Source organism: Diachasma alloeum, unplaced genomic scaffold, assembly GCF_001412515.2.
Source record: "Diachasma alloeum isolate Michigan unplaced genomic scaffold, Dall2.0 Dall_scaffold_00201, whole genome shotgun sequence".
Taxonomy (NCBI): domain Eukaryota; kingdom Metazoa; phylum Arthropoda; class Insecta; order Hymenoptera; family Braconidae; genus Diachasma; species Diachasma alloeum.
This window is the reverse complement of record NW_021680366.1, coordinates 1,199,953-1,201,092: the sequence shown is the minus strand read 5'-3', so window position 1 is coordinate 1,201,092 and position 1,140 is coordinate 1,199,953.

Below are 1,140 nucleotides of genomic sequence, written 5' to 3'. Positions count from 1 at the left end.
GGGGGGGGGGGGGGTTTCGGGGGGGGGGCGATTTCAATTCAGTCGATTTTTTTGGCGAGTTCATCGATTGTAGGTATTTGTTTTTTGATTGATGTTATATCGGTGTTCGACGTTTTTCTGGGAGAATCGAAGAACTTTTTTGGTTCCGAATGGAAGCTTTGGAATTGTTCAAATTTAAGTTTTGAATTTTTTTTATATCGAGGTAGTATGATGCAAAAAACCCGAAAATGCAATTTTTAGACCTCGTTTGTACGTGTGTGTGTGGACGTCTCTACGAATGGATGGAATTGAATTTTTTTTCTCAAATGTAGGTATTATTGAGCCCTATCGATCGCCATTAATTGAAATTTAATTCATCGATTAGTTCTTTGAATTTTTTTCGACAATTGGTTCTACCACGATAACTAAAAATGTTCTGAATTGATTGAATGGTGGCCTAAAAAATTTGTTTGGTTGTCCCTTTGACAAAGTTCGAGGATGAAGGCGATAGGAATAATCGTTATTTTGATTTATTTGAAAATTTGCAAAAATTTTGTATTTTTTGAAAATCAGAATTCCGGGGAAATCTTTGAATATCACGCTTCAAATGAATTCAATCATAGCTTAAAATGTTTGTTTTAATGACATTAAGTCGAAGTTAAAAGATGATTACGATAGCTATATTGATTGCTTTAATTTTTATGATGATAGTTGAAAATTTTGAATTGTTCATAAATTTCCTTGAAAGTGAGCTTTCTGATAGTTTCTTCAAATGTGATATTTCAAATTCATTTAAGTATGTGTAAATAAAATTTCTCTATTAACATTTTATCGAAGGGCTGAGGGGAGAGATAGAACCGCAAAAAAGACAATCGGTTGTATAGAAGAAAGGGATAATAAGAATAATGATTATGATAACATTCAACTAAATTGAAAATCTGACGCAATTAGTTGAAAAGAAACCTTATTCTATTTAATTAAATGAAATAAACAATTAATCATGCATAATACAAGGAAATGATGCGCAAAATAACCATTGGGCCTATACTATTTGCAATACAAGAACAATTTTTTGCCAATTGTTTGGAAGAAAGTCGGTTCAATTCTCAACAATCGCCCATCCCTAATGGTTTGAAAGGTCGGGGGGGGGGGGGGGGGGGG